This window comes from Triturus cristatus, chromosome 8 (genome assembly GCF_964204655.1).
Source record: "Triturus cristatus chromosome 8, aTriCri1.1, whole genome shotgun sequence".
Lineage (NCBI taxonomy): Eukaryota > Metazoa > Chordata > Amphibia > Caudata > Salamandridae > Triturus > Triturus cristatus.
In genome coordinates, this window is record NC_140591.1 from 845434434 (window position 1) to 845449736 (window position 15303).

At 51.0% G+C, this 15303-nt stretch overlaps 1 protein-coding gene across 2 annotated transcripts in view; it reads right to left on the minus strand.

Moving 5' to 3' along the window:
- The window catches only part of EPHA3 (EPH receptor A3), an 853417-nt gene that overhangs the window by 253417 nt on the left and 584697 nt on the right, over positions 1-15303 (minus strand). The window lies entirely within an intron of this gene.

Here is a 15303-nt window from a genome sequence, read left to right on the forward strand (position 1 = left end):
GGGCTGGTGTTCAAAAATACTGCAGCATCACACAGCCGAGTGTGCAGGAAGAAAGAGACAAATAGATGCGTACGGAAAGGTCTGGAGTTAAGTGACACTACACCATGCCAACACTGAGCGGGGGGGGGGGGGGCGCGCGAGTGGCTGGGATGGTGCGTGAATTTTAAGAACCTTTAAGTTTCAAAAGTCTGAGCGTGAAGGGGGAGAGCTGTTTGGAAGTCTGGACGCGGGCTGAAGTTCCCAAATACAACAGCATCAGAGCTGAGTGTGCAGTCGCAGAGCGGAGTGTGGCCTTTTATTTTGGGAACTGCATCCTACCAAGTCCGAATCTGGAGAGGTAGAGCTGTGCATGTGGTGTGGGCAGGGTGATTTTCGGGAACAGCACATTATGATCACAAAGATAGCAGGAGTGTGTGCGTGCTTGCAAAGCGTGACCGCTGTCTGAAGAGGGGGGTACTACAAGGCAGGCAGGTCGGTTTATAAATAACCCCATGGTAACAGCTGGCAGATGAATCTGTACAACAGCTAGAGGCCCACACACCACAGAGCAGCAGTCCGATACAACTGAGTAAAATGTACATTATTTTGCTACAAGGACTACTTCTATACACTGGTTTGGCACTACAGCGCCCCATCCGGCACCTCTCATGTTACCAACCATCTATTTAACCTCATCAATGGCAAATGACAAAGTACACTTTATCAATAAGTACTGGCATTCAACAATAAATACAGCTAAATAAAGGTGTTATCACCCAGGAGACTCCGAGGATAAAGTGTAACAAACAGGAATGTCTTTCAGCTGGAATCTGGTGGAGAAGGAAGGTTTATGTCCGTATCCGGGTCCCAGGGGGCGAGATCTGTTTCACCAACAGCGTTTAAATGAGGTTCTTGAAGGCGACTGAGATTAGTTTTGGGATGAACGGATGTAGTGTCGCGGTCTAGTGGACGCGCGCACTACGCAGTGACGTAGATGTGCGTAGCGGCCGTTCAGACGCTACTGCGCATGCGCGAGGCATAGCGCGCGAACGAGAGACGCGATCGGAGCGTGTTGCCCGGCGCTCTCTCGGTAGGTGACCTAGAAGGTGCAATAAAGGCTCCATCTACATACATAACATCTCCAGTGAGTCTGTGGGGGGAAAGCAGCACACAGCCTGGCACCCAGCAACATTACAGTGGCGACGAGACTGGGACAAGAAGAACCCTAGGTGCAACAGGTGGAAGGTGCCCCCCTAACCTGCATCAGAGAAGAAGCCCACCAGGAGAGATACCACCCTAAGCGGTAAGAAGACCGGAGGGACCAAGGGCATACACCTACACACCGGGAGAGCGCGGCAGAGGCAGACGGAAGCCGGGGAGTGGCACGTGGGCAGCGGAGGAGCCAGCCACGAGGTAGAGGATATCGCAGGCGGACAGCGGAACCGCAGAGGAGATCCTGGCGGAGTCAGGGGACGACGGAGCAGCCAGCTCGAACGCAGTCCCAGGTACCCGAAGCAGGGGAGCGGGGACGGACGCACCAGGTAGCCCAAGGAAGCAAGTGGACGCCAAAATGAGTGCACAGTCATCGACTCTGACAACGCCGATACCTTTCCTACCACGCCCGGGAGAACCCATAATGAAGTGGGAAGACTGGAGGGAGTACTTCAGAAACTACCTGGAAGCGCTAGAAGATGAGAACGAGGAGGCGTTCTCTAGCGCCAGGAGGAAGAGGATACTTCTACACAACCTAGGACCAGAAGGGATACGAGTGTTTCAAAATCTCACACCGACCACCAGACCTGTAGGGGACACAGACGTGTTCACCCACGCCATAGAAGATTTGGACAACCACTATCGACCAGCAGTGTGCACCTCCATCGACCGCTATAACTTCCAGCAGAGGAAGCAAGAAGCGGGGGAATCTGTAGATGACTACGTGGCGGCCCTGCGGAAGCTGGCGATGACGTGCAGGTATGGCGGACTGCAGGACGAATTCATCAAGGACCAGATCGTCATGCACACGACAAGCAAGTCAGTACAGGACAAACTATGGGCGAATGGAGATGCGACGCTGAACGAAGTGATCGCCATAGTGAAGAGAGCGGAGCTAACAAAACGCTGTGCGGAAGCAGCCAAGAGAGAACCGGCCCCCAGACTCACAGTCAACAAAGTAGACGACGCGGACCATCAGACGCGGGGGAAACAAACGACGGGGGAGTACAGAGGAGCGACCACAGGGAAACCAAGACCCGGACCGACATGGAAACAAGGAAAAGGCGAGGCCATGAAATGCTACAGGTGCGGCAGCGCGAACCATGCAGCGCACGACAAACGGTGCCCCGCATTCAGAGCCAAGTGTGCGTTCTGCGGCCTAGTTGGCCATTACGAAAAAGTATGCCGCAGGAAAGGAAGACAGCAGGCGGTGAAGTTTGTGGCACAGGACGAGGAGGAAGAAGCAGAAGGCCGTGAAGAAGACGAAGAAGTCCTGTGTATTGAAGACCAAGTACTGGGCATAGAGGGGAGAAGAACGCGCAAACCCCAGTGCGACATGATCATAGGAGGCATACCCATCACCATCGTGGCGGACTCAGGATCTCCTTACACGATCATTCAACGTTCAGTATGGAACGACAGGTTCAGACCCACGTGGGGCGCACAACTAGAACCCCCCGACATTCGACCTGTCACCTACACGGGGGACCCAATCCCGATGGTAGGGTTCAAGACAATGAAGTTCCAGTTCAAGGAGCGGAGTGCGCTCTGCAAGCTGTACGTCGCGGAGAAGGGACCGTCAGTCCTGGGCTGGATGGACCAAGGAGTGTTGGGAATACAGCTGAACCCAGGAGGGGACACCCAGGTGATGGTGACTCTGGACGGTGAGGAGTCGACGGCAGAAAAATGGCGGAGCGGGCACCCGAAGGTCTTCGGCGGGAAGATTGGGAGGCTGGAGAAGTTCTCCCACAAAATCGTCCTCAAAGAAAACGCCCGACCGGTAGCGCACAAGGTACGGAACATCCCGATTGCGGTAAGGGAGGCGGTGCAACAGGAGCTCCTCCGACTGGAAGAAGGGGGAATCATTGAGCCCATTGACAGCGCGGAGTGGTTGGCACCTTTGGTGGTGGCCATGAAACCGTCAGGCAAAGTGCGCCTCTGTGTGGACCTCAGGGAGTTGAACAAGTGCATAGTGGTGGAAAGGTTCCCCTTGCCACGCATAGAGGAAATGTTGGCCCGCACGAAAGGAGTGAAATGGTTCTCCACCATAGACTTGCAATCGGCATACCACCAGGAGCTGGTGGACCATGACAGGAAACTGTCGGCAGTATTGAAGATCCTGGAAGAGAAGGGCCTAACAGCAGAGTGGGAGAAGTGTCATTTTGGAATGGCATCAGTCACCTACCTGGGACACGAGATAGGGGCGCAAGGAATAACGCCGAAGAGAGAGAACGTAAAGGCCATCTGCGAAGCACCGCCACCCACCTCCAAGGAGGAAGTACGGTCGTTTCTAGGGATGGCAGAGTACTATAGTAAATTCGTCCACCACTTTGCCACTAAAACCCACCACATGAGGCAACTCACGAGGGATAAGACGGCGTTCACATGGACAGAGGAGACGCAAGAGGAGTTCGACACAGTGAAACGGGAGATTGGCGGAGCGATCCCGTTGCAAGGATTCGATCCCCAGGGGCGGTCAATATTGATGACGGACGCGAGTGAAAAGGGGCTGGGAGCGGTGCTCATGCAGGAAAGACCAGAAGGCGGAACGGAGACGATCAGCTTCGCGTCCCGGACGCTGACAGCATCGGAACAAAAGTTCAGTGTGATAGAGAAAGAGATGCTAGCGGGCCATGGCGAAGTACCGTCAGTTCCTGTGGGGAACCAGATTCCAGGTGAAGACAGATCACAAGCCTCTCGTGAAAGTACTGACATCAGATGGCCATGCCAGTGCCACGCCCCGGATTGCGAAAATGACACTGAAACTCCTGGAGTACAGGTACGACGTGGAGTACATCCCGGGCTCCAGAAACAAAATAGCGGACTACCTCAGCAGGGCATCTGCGATGGACAGCGCCTCCAATGACAGGGAAGACGACGACGAGATGGTGGCTCTGACGGACGATCCGGAAAAAGCCATCAGCAGGCAGGAATGGAAGAACGCGTATGAGGCGGATGACGACATGGAGGAAATCAAGGCGTACATCGTGCGGGGATGGCCTGACAGAAGGAGACAAAGATCAAAAATCCGGCAGTTTTACGAAGTCAGAGAAGAGCTGTCGGTGGGCAACGACGGAGTGTTTGTCTACAGGGGTGACAGGGTGGTGCCACCGGAGAACATCGTACCCACCCTGCTAGCCATTCTTCACGAAGGCCACCTGGGAATTGTGAAGACAAAGGCCAGGTCAAAGCAAACTTACTGGTGGCCAGGGATGGACACGCATGTAGAGAGGCACGTGAAGGACTGTGCGCAGTGCCAAGGGGCGGACAAGACACTCAAACCCATGAGACCACCCTTAGGGAAATTCACAAACCCCAGCAACCCGTGGGAAGAGGTAGCAGTGGACATCCTGGGGCCAATACTGGACGACCAGGGGGTCCCCAAATATCTCTGTGTACTGGTGGATAAATACTCGAAATGGCCAGAAGTGCACATCAACGAGATCATGGACACGGACGAGATACTACGCTTCCTCAAGGAGGTGTTCCTCCGGGAAGGCATACCCAGGAGCATTATCAGCGACAATGGCCCCCAGTTCATCTCCGACAAGTGGGTCACGTTCGCGAACAGGAACGGCATAATACTCAAACACACCTCGATATACCACCCATCCAGCAATGGACAAGTAGAGAGGTTTAACAGGGTGCTGATGGGCTCCATACAGGCGGCCATCACAAGAGGCAAAGACTGGGAGAAAGAGGTGCTCAGCACGATATGGGCGTACCGCATCACCCCCACCGGTACGGGGTACAGCCCCTTCACGAAAGGAGTGAAATGGTTCTCCAGCATAGACTTGCAATCGGCATACCACCAGGTAGCACTACATCCGACGAGCAAAAAATTGACATCGTTCATCACGCCGTTCGGCTGCTACCAATTCTGCCGCATGCCCTTTGGTCTCGCCTCAGCAGCGGCGGTGTTCCAGAAGCTGATGGCCCGCCTATTCAAGGACATTGAAGGAGTGCAATACTTTCAGGACGACATCCTAGTGATGGGGACGGAGCTGGTGGACCATGACAGGAAACTGTCGGCAGTATTGAAGATCCTGGAAGAGAAGGGCCTAACAGCAGAGTGGGAGAAGTGTCATTTTGGAATGGCATCAGTCACCTACCTGGGACACGAGATAGGGGCGCAAGGAATAACGCCGAAGAGAGAGAACGTAAAGGCCATCTGCGAAGCACCGCCACCCACCTCCAAGGAGGAAGTACGGTCGTTTCTAGGGATGGCAGAGTACTATAGTAAATTCGTCCACCACTTTGCCACTAAAACCCACCACATGAGGCAACTCACGAGGGATAAGACGGCGTTCACATGGACAGAGGAGACGCAAGAGGAGTTCGACACAGTGAAACGGGAGATTGGAGGAGCGATCCCGTTGCAAGGATTCGATCCCCAGGGGCGGTCAATATTGATGACGGACGCGAGTGAAAAGGGGCTGGGAGCGGTGCTCATGCAGGAAAGACCAGAAGGCGGAACGGAGACGATCAGCTTCGCGTCCCGGACGCTGACAGCATCGGAACAAAAGTTCAGTGTGATAGAGAAAGAGATGCTAGCGGGCCATGGCGAAGTACCGTCAGTTCCTGTGGGGAACCAGATTCCAGGTGAAGACAGATCACAAGCCTCTCGTGAAAGTACTGACATCAGATGGCCATGCCAGTGCCACGCTCCGGATTGCGAAAATGACACTGAAACTCCTGGAGTACAGGTACGACGTGGAGTACATCCCGGGCTCCAGAAACAAAATAGCGGACTACCTCAGCAGGGCATCTGCGATGGACAGCGCCTCCAATGACAGGGAAGACGACGACGAGATGGTGGCTCTGACGGACGATCCGGAAAAAGCCATCAGCAGGCAGGAATGGAAGAACGCGTATGAGGCGGATGACGACATGGAGGAAATCAAGGCGTACATCGTGCGGGGATGGCCGGACAGAAGGAGACAAAGATCAAAAATCCGGCAGTTTTACGAAGTCAGAGAAGAGCTGTCGGTGGGCAACGACGGAGTGTTTGTCTACAGGGGTGACAGGGTGGTGCCACCGGAGAACATCGTACCCACCCTGCTAGCCATTCTTCACGAAGGCCACCTGGGAATTGTGAAGACAAAGGCCAGGTCAAAGCAAACTTACTGGTGGCCAGGGATGGACACGCATGTAGAGAGGCACGTGAAGGACTGTGCGCAGTGCCAAGGGGCGGACAAGACACTCAAACCCATGAGACCACCCTTAGGGAAATTCACAAACCCCAGCAACCCGTGGGAAGAGGTAGCAGTGGACATCCTGGGGCCAATACTGGACGACCAGGGGGTCCCCAAATATCTCTGTGTACTGGTGGATAAATACTCGAAATGGCCAGAAGTGCACATCAACGAGATCATGGACACGGACGAGATACTACGCTTCCTCAAGGAGGTGTTCCTCCGGGAAGGCATACCCAGGAGCATTATCAGCGACAATGGCCCCCAGTTCATCTCCGACAAGTGGGTCACGTTCGCGAACAGGAACGGCATAATACTCAAACACACCTCGATATACCACCCATCCAGCAATGGACAAGTAGAGAGGTTTAACAGGGTGCTGATGGGCTCCATACAGGCGGCCATCACAAGAGGCAAAGACTGGGAGAAAGAGGTGCTCAGCACGATATGGGCGTACCGCATCACCCCCACCGGTACGGGGTACAGCCCCTTCACGAAAGGAGTGAAATGGTTCTCCACCATAGACTTGCAATCGGCATACCACCAGGTAGCACTACATCCGACGAGCAAAAAATTGACATCGTTCATCACGCCGTTCGGCTGCTACCAATTCTGCCGCATGCCCTTTGGTCTCGCCTCAGCAGCGGCGGTGTTCCAGAAGCTGATGGCCCGCCTATTCAAGGACATTGAAGGAGTGCAATACTTTCAGGACGACATCCTAGTGATGGGGACGGAGCTGGTGGACCATGACAGGAAACTGTCGGCAGTATTGAAGATCCTGGAAGAGAAGGGCCTAACAGCAGAGTGGGAGAAGTGTCATTTTGGAATGGCATCAGTCACCTACCTGGGACACGAGATAGGGGCACAAGGAATAACGCCGAAGAGAGAGAACGTAAAGGCCATCTGCGAAGCACCGCCACCCACCTCCAAGGAGGAAGTACGGTCGTTTCTAGGGATGGCAGAGTACTATAGTAAATTCGTCCACCACTTTGCCACTAAAACCCACCACATGAGGCAACTCACGAGGGATAAGACGGCGTTCACATGGACAGAGGAGACGCAAGAGGAGTTCGACACAGTGAAACGGGAGATTGGAGGAGCGATCCCGTTGCAAGGATTCGATCCCCAGGGGCGGTCAATATTGATGACGGACGCGAGTGAAAAGGGGCTGGGAGCGGTGCTCATGCAGGAAAGACCAGAAGGCGGAACGGAGACGATCAGCTTCGCGTCCCGGACGCTGACAGCATCGGAACAAAAGTTCAGTGTGATAGAGAAAGAGATGCTAGCGGGCCATGGCGAAGTACCGTCAGTTCCTGTGGGGAACCAGATTCCAGGTGAAGACAGATCACAAGCCTCTCGTGAAAGTACTGACATCAGATGGCCATGCCAGTGCCACGCCCCGGATTGCGAAAATGACACTGAAACTCCTGGAGTACAGGTACGACGTGGAGTACATCCCGGGCTCCAGAAACATAATAGCGGACTACCTCAGCAGGGCATCTGCGATGGACAGCGCCTCCAATGACAGGGAAGACGACGACGAGATGGTGGCTCTGACGGACGATCCGGAAAAAGCCATCAGCAGGCAGGAATGGAAGAACGCGTATGAGGCGGATGACGACATGGAGGAAATCAAGGCGTACATCGTGCGGGGATGGCCGGACAGAAGGAGACAAAGATCAAAAATCCGGCAGTTTTACGAAGTCAGAGAAGAGCTGTCGGTGGGCAACGACGGAGTGTTTGTCTACAGGGGTGACAGGGTGGTGCCACCGGAGAACATCGTACCCACCCTGCTAGCCATTCTTCACGAAGGCCACCTGGGAATTGTGAAGACAAAGGCCAGGTCAAAGCAAACTTACTGGTGGCCAGGGATGGACACGCATGTAGAGAGGCACGTGAAGGACTGTGCGCAGTGCCAAGGGGCGGACAAGACACTCAAACCCATGAGACCACCCTTAGGGAAATTCACAAACCCCAGCAACCCGTGGGAAGAGGTAGCAGTGGACATCCTGGGGCCAATACTGGACGACCAGGGGGTCCCCAAATATCTCTGTGTACTGGTGGATAAATACTCGAAATGGCCAGAAGTGCACATCAACGAGATCATGGACACGGACGAGATACTACGCTTCCTCAAGGAGGTGTTCCTCCGGGAAGGCATACCCAGGAGCATTATCAGCGACAATGGCCCCCAGTTCATCTCCGACAAGTGGGTCACGTTCGCGAACAGGAACGGCATACTACTCAAACACACCTCGATATACCACCCATCCAGCAATGGACAAGTAGAGAGGTTTAACAGGGTGCTGATGGGCTCCATACAGGCGGCCATCACAAGAGGCAAAGACTGGGAGAAAGAGGTGCTCAGCACGATATGGGCGTACCGCATCACCCCCACCGGTACGGGGTACAGCCCCTTCCAGATCTTACGGGGACGGCAACCCTTTACCAAAGACAATGTGGCGTGGCAGGAGAAGACCATCACCAGCAAATGGTCTCCAGCAGTGGTGCAGCACAACCTACAGAAGGCACAACGCATCTATACGGAACACTACAACCGCCACAAGAGGACAAAAGAAACGGCGTTGGAAAAAGGGGAGTGGGTCAGAGTGAAGCTGGCAGTCCTTAAGCGGAAAGGAGAAAGCAAGTACTCCCCACCCCTCAGAGTAGAAGAAGTGTATGACCGGGCGGCACTGCTCAGTGACGGTAACGTGTGGTCACACGAGCGCATGGCCAAATGCAATAAGATCTTACAGTGGCCCCGAGAGTGCACGGAAGGGGAAACCCCGGCAGAGGGGTCGAGAAAGGACACAGACTCATCCGAGGGAGGCCACGGAGAGGACATGAGTGGTGAGCAAGAGAGAGAGAGAGACAACTCAGGGAGAAGACCCTTGGGGGAGACCACTAGAGAAGATGGCGAGGTAAAAGAGAGCGAGAGCCCGGGCACTCCGAAAGGTACCGATGGAGGCCCGGTCGCAGAGGCAAGCCAAGAAGGACATTCCACTCCGGTAAGACACACCCGGGGGGGAAGAGCAGTGGTGAGACCATCCAAGTTCAGAGACTTTGAAATGGACTGACCTCCGGGTCGGGGACTTTGTGTGTGTGATGAAAAGGGGGAGATATGTAGTGTCGCGGTCTAGTGGACGCGCGCACTACGCAGTGACGTAGATGTGCGTAGCGGCCGTTCAGACGCTACTGCGCATGCGCGAGGCATAGCGCGCGAACGAGAGACGCGATCGGAGCGTGTTGCCCGGCGCTCTCTCGGTAGGTGACCTAGAAGGTGCAATAAAGGCTCCATCTACATACATAACGTCTCCAGTGAGTCTGTGGGGGGAAAGCAGCACACAGCCTGGCACCCAGCAACATTACAACGGAAGCATATGAATTTCCACAAGTACCCCGAATGATCTACTTCTAGCGGTGTTTAAGCAGCACACCGAGATCCCGTTTCTGTCCACAGGTCATAAAAAGTAATGACGCGAATAGTGAAATGACAACAGCCACTATAAGGGAGAATGTATGGACGTGTGACCGGCCTAACACATTAAGCCACAAAACTACACCGACAATAAATAACAAGCGGCCGCGAAAGTGAAAGTGATCGCAATCGCGATCAGACATCAAAGCGGCCGTGTGCGGCCGCGAAAGTGAAAGTAAACGAATGCTTTCAAGCTGCCAATTGGTGCGCGCGCCCGGAGCACATGCACTGTAGTTGGCGGCCTGAAATGCATTCGTTTCCACTTCCAAATGTCCCTTACTATAAGTCTCGCCAGAGCAGCGCTAAAGCGCTGTCTCAGGCGAGACCTAAAAAGGGGGACCGCTTTCAGCCCAGATGTTATAGACCTATCTCATTAACTGATACCACCATAAAAATTCTAGGCATAAATGAATGGGCAAAAGAGAAGTCAGAACTACACCCCAGTCAGTATGGTTTCAGACCTAAAGTGGGGAACATAGAGCAGTGCCTCAATCTCAACTTAATTATAGGGAAGTACTCTATAGCAAAAAATTACCCTGTGTACCTGGCTTTATGGATCTATCAACAGCATTTGATAGTGTTAACCCCTCATAACTGTAGTCCATTTTAATCTACCTGGGTCTGGATAAAACACTTGTGCACTTTATACCTTACTTACAATGTAAATGTAAATGTGTTGTACTTGTATAGCACACTGCTACCCTAGGGTGTCCTGTTGCTGTACTCATACCGCTGTGGAACCCTTCCTGGCTTTTCCCTGTGAAATGTCCACTCCTGGGCATCCCCAAGGTGAAGCCAGGCATCCCAGCGCTGTTGGGGCCGTTGTGGAGATTAAGCAAGCTATTGCCCAGAGTTGCAGAGTGGGACCCATGATTAGAATAGGCACCAAGGCGAGAAATAACAGGTCCGAGGACATTGAGCCCAAGACCCGCCAAGGCGAGAATTGAACCTTGGTCCCGGACCAGATCTCTGCATCAGGGTCTGCCGCTCTAACCATTGAGCCACACTTCACAATAGAGGCATGAAAGCAAGAATAAGAATTAACACTAATGGTTAAGTCTCAGAAGATGTTAACATTATGAGAGGCGTGAGACAAGGCTGTGTTTTAGCTCCACTTTTATTTATTTTATACGTTAATGACCTTCATTCAGTCTTAACTACCACCACCACTGATGTTCCCAGGAGTCAGAGCTCTCCCCTTCCTGCACTGTTGTATGCTGATGATGCCGTCTTAATGGCCCGTACTCCTAAGGCGCTCTCTCTCTCTTTGTGAATGGCTTTGTTAAATTCATGGAATCAATACATCTCCAAACAAATTTTAGTAAGTCTTTTATCATGTGTTGCAGCCCTAAAAAACATAATACTTCATCCTTGAAAGTAGGTGACAATAACCTACTTAGCACAAGCACTTTTTCCTACTTAGGTATGACCTTCTGTGATAGTGGCTCCTGGAAGGCGTATATAGCAAATAGCGTCAACAACCTCTCAAGAGGAGTAGGTTCGTTAATCTGCTTACCTCGCCCTAGGAAAGGGAGCGCCTTAGTCCCCCTAATTAAGATATAGACTTCAGTGCCTTTCGATCGCAACTTACGGGGCTGAAGTCTGTGGAATTGAGAACTGTCATCAAATTCAAATCGAGGAACACAGATTTTGCCGATCTCTAGTGCCAGCTTTATTTGCCATAGCGAACTAGGTATCCCCTAAGCTGAGGACTTCATTAGTGCCCACCTGTTGCTTTTTTAGCAGGCATTCTGGCAAAATACAGAGGGAGCACTCATGAAATACATAATAAATGACTGCCTAGCGTATGATAACGGTAGAAAAATCCCATGGTTAAAGTACATCGAATCCTGCTTGCCAAAGATAGGCTACATCCAGTTATTCGAGAACCCAGCGGGCCCTTTCATGATCAATAAGAAACAACGGCAAGCTTGCTGGCTCAAACTTGTGCAGGCAGAGAGATTGAAGAGGGAATCAGAAAAACCCAGGGAAATAGCCTACTCGAGTAGAAATCAGGGACGGAATGCCTCACCCCAAAGATATCAGTCCAGCTCTATGAACTACTGGGAACGCAGATGTTCCGTTTAATTGAAGGCCCTATAAAATATCTATTAAACTTCCCATTAGGCTTCCAAGCTAACCTGGATACTTGCCCTTGCCCATGTAACGGAAAATCTGGTCAATCTACGTTACGTTTCTTATTTTTTTGTGATTTTAACTCAATATACACCAAAAATATCTTGCTGCCTCTAATTAAGAAATTACCTATCAAAGGGCCCGATTCACAGAATTAATTTAAGACTAAATCCTAAATTTACTACTTTGTGGTATTCACAGAATGCACTTACTACTTTTGGTATTCACAGACTGCACTTACTACTTTTGGTATTCACAGAATGGATATACGACTACTAACTTTACGTCCGCACTCGGGCCGGAAATTCCGGCCCGGAGGCGGGGCTTCCGGCCCGGAGGCGGAGCTTCTGGCCCAGAGGCGGAGCTTCCGGCCCGGAGGTGGGGATTCCGGCCGGTGGCGGAGATTTAGCCATGGCTGAAATCTCCACCTCTGGGCCGGAAGCTCCGCCTCCGGCCCGGAAGCCCCGCCTCCGGGCCGGAAACTCCGCCTCTGGGCCGGAAACTCCGCCTCCGGGCCGGAATTTCCGGCCCGAGTGCGGACGTAAAGTTAGTAGTCAATCCATTCTGTGAATACCAAAAGTAGTAAGTGCAGTCTGTGAATACCAAAAGTAGTAAGTGCATTCTGTGAATACCACAAAGTAGTAAGTTTAGGATTTAGTCTTAAGTTAATTCTGTGAATCGGGCCCAGAGACTTTAAAGAATCTTATAACATTATATTTCAACTGAATAAGGAGGATACCCTTAACCGTGTTGGGCTGTTTCTGAAAGTTTCCGTGCGAGCACGGAAGTCGATGTCTGCTCTAGATTTTTAGGATATTTCTATAGTTGTACTGTAAATTGTTGTATCAAATTTGTGAGGTATTTTTCACTTTTATCCATTTTTCCCTTGTGTGGACAACCCACATTTAAATTGTACTATCTATACTGTGTTGTTTTTTATCATGTACTTTTATGGTTTGTAAAGTATAAACTGAACATAGAAATAAAATGAAAAGAAATGAAAATGCATAGCCTTTCTTTTGACATAGAGGCCATTTTGCTCTTTGAAAGAAAACCCCTCATTTTGTGGGTGAGATCGCGGAGTGGAAAAAGTGACAACGTCCTAACGGCTGTGTGAAATACACATGTGCCAGAACTTCACTACTGTCTTAAAATAAACAATTAGTGTGACTAGAGGCGTCTTTTTTCTTTTTACAGAAATCCAGTTACATCAAAATATGTCTTTGAAAGGAAAATATTGTAGCCCACACTGTACTAAAAATATAGTCTACCGCTTGTTACTTTTCTGTAAGGTGTTAATTGCAGTCTAACTAAGCTTGGCAGCAAATGTTGGTACAAAATTGAAAGTGTGAACAATATTCTGCAAGATTCATGTTAGATTTCATTTTATAAAGTTGTGAGGGTGAGAAAATTGTTCATGAATTAATTTGACGTTTTGGGGGTTTCTTGAAAAGCTATGTTCTCTCTATAGCACGTAGCCCCTGGTTTAGAGTTTGTCAAGCAGGGTTTTCCGCTGCAATTGTGATGGAATACCATGCCCACCAAACCCTCAGTCTGCCAACCTCATTTAGAAAGGGGCAAACTTTATGTATTCTGTCAATAAAGTCTCTTTTTGCACCATCAATGTTATGTTATGTTAAGTTATGTTACAAACATATGGTATAGCGAAGAATTGTCTCACTCCTTACACTGAATACTAAGAGCTTATGAGAGGAGGTAGAACTCAACCTGACACTCACAAGCAGGTGAGGTTAAAAAGCTAGGTTTTGATAAGCTTTTTAAAGAGCAGAAAGAGGCTGCAGGTAGTCTGTGAATGGGTTACTTGCTCCAATAGTGCGGCCAGTGGCGAAACACAGGTCCCCACAGCCCCCACGGTGCTGGGGACCGAAACCTCCAGGAAGCCCCCTTAGCCCAGTACTCGGGCCGGAGAGCTCCTGATGGAATCCACGTACCTTGCAGGGGGGCCCCCTCAAGTTTTGTTACGCTAGTATATGAGGCGCAAGAAAGGAGAAATAGAGACGGCCATTTTGGGAGGTCTGAATTCTGCAGGGAGCAGTCAGAACAATATCAGAAGATCTCAAATCCCTAGCTGGGTGGGAAAAACTGATACGGGAGCAGAAATAGAATGGGCGAACTCCATTCAGGGCCTTGTGAAAATAAAGCAGAGAAGCCTTAAAATGCAACTTTTCCTAACTGTGAGCCAATATAAAGAGCTAAGTTCCAAGCCAAATCTATTGCCTTTAGGTAGGTGGCATACCAATCAGGGATGGGGGGAAAACGCTTCTCCGCCGGTGGGGTTCGCAGAGTTTTGCCACTCTGAGCTCCAAGCGCAATTCGGGCGGGCTTTACCGGCGCACCCCTACCAATTACTCGCAGTAGCGGCTCGTAGTGGGAGTGTTGCGGGGTCGTGGGCGGGGTGGGGGAGGGGCAGGGTGGAGGGTAGTAAACTCCGGCATACGGCCGACTGGAGGTAAGTACATAAATAAATAAAATGAAGTACATTGCGCACGCTGCAATGCCATTTGCAACACCCCGCCCAACCGCCCCGCAACACTCTCACTACGAGCCGCCACTGAATACTCGGACATGCTCCCCTCGCACTTATGTAAGAATGGCATGGTAACGTTAATTCTGCAGCCTCTCACTGAATACTCGGACATGCTCCCCTCGCACTTATGTAAGAATGGCATGGTAACGTTAATTCTGCAGCCTCTTGTGGGAAAATGTGACGTTTTTTAAGAGATATCTGCGCCCATTACCGACGCTCTGGAAAACTTTCAAAACTGTCCTGCACATTTCTGGACTAACCTTGTACACCGCAAAAGAACCGCAAACTCATTAAGAATAAGTCAATTTTCAAATGAAGTTTGCAACATTCTCGAAATAATTCTGATCACGTTGTCGAGAATTCTGCAGAGGTTCTATTTCTACCAGATTTATGCGATCTTTGAAGTCGTCTCTACTCAATGAATACAGTGACGGAATATCCAAGTACTTTTCGCACTTATCCGACTAACAGAGGGGCATATTATCAAGCCAGGCGATAAAACTATCGCCGCTTTAGCGGCAGAAAACTGCCGCTAAAACGGCGATAATGGGCTTGATAATATGCTCTATGGAATTCCAATTGAAGCCCATGTTAGATGTGAAGGACATCTGACCTGAGCTTCAACTGGAAATCCATAGAGCATATTATCAAGCCCATTATCGCCGTTTCAGCGGCAGTTTTCTGCCGCTAAAGCGGCGATAATGTTATCGCGTGGCTTGATAATATGCCCCTCTGTGCGCTCTCAGCAATGCATC